Source organism: Piliocolobus tephrosceles, chromosome 16 (assembly GCF_002776525.5).
Source record: "Piliocolobus tephrosceles isolate RC106 chromosome 16, ASM277652v3, whole genome shotgun sequence".
In the NCBI taxonomy this organism is placed as follows: domain Eukaryota; kingdom Metazoa; phylum Chordata; class Mammalia; order Primates; family Cercopithecidae; genus Piliocolobus; species Piliocolobus tephrosceles.
The window spans coordinates 23,801,201-23,802,224 of NC_045449.1; positions in this window are offsets into that span (position 1 = coordinate 23,801,201).

A 1,024-nucleotide genomic window follows, 5' to 3' on the forward strand; every position below is an offset into this window, starting at 1 on the left:
GCAATAAAGTAACTTTTTAACTGGAGAAACCTCACAAACTACTTCACACCAGCAATAAGTCAGATAAGTCACTTGATAGTACGTATCCTTGACATGATGTGATGTGATGAGAATGGCTCTTTCTACCATCTTCCAAAAACATATTACCCTAGTCTAATCATGAGGAAAACAATAGGCAAATCTTAATTGAGAGATATACCTGACCAGACCAGGTGCGATGGCTCATGTCTGTAATCCCAGCACTTTGGGAGACTGAGGTGGGAGGATCACTTGAGGCCAGGAGTTCAAGACAAGCCTGGGCAACACACTATTACAACATAAAAACAGGCCGGGCACAGTGGCTCATGCCGGTAATCCCAGCACTTTGGGAGGCCAAGGAGGGCAGATCACTTGAGGTCAGAAGTTCAAGACCAGCCTGGACAACATGGTAAAACCCCAGCTCTACTAAAAATACAAAAATTAGCCAAGCATGGTGGCGACACCTGGGGTTCCAGCTACTCAGGAGGCTGAGGCACGAGAATCCCTTGAACTTGGGAGGCAGGGGTTGCAGTGAGCCAAGATCACGCCACTGCACTCCAGCCTGGGCGACAGAGTGAGACTCCATCTCAAAAAAGAAAACAACAACAAAAAAATAAAAACAATTAGCCAGCCATGGTGATGTGCTCCTATAGTCCCAGCTACTTGAGAGGCTGAGGCAGGAGGATCACTTGAGCCCAGGAGTTCAAGACTGCAGTGAGCCAAGATTGTGCCACTGCACTCCAGCCTGTGTCTCAAAATAAATAAAATAGGCTAGGCGCGGTGGCTCACGCCCGTAATCCCAGCACTTTGGGAGGCCGAGATGGGTGGATCATGAGGTCAGGAGATCAAGACCATCCTGGCTAACAAGGCGAAACCCCAACTCTACTAAAAATACAAAAAAAGTAGCCAGGCGTGGTGGCGGGCACCTGCAGTCCCAGCTACTCGGGAGGCTGAGGCAGGAAAATAGCATGAATGCGGGAGGCAGAGCTTGCAGTGAGCCGAGATC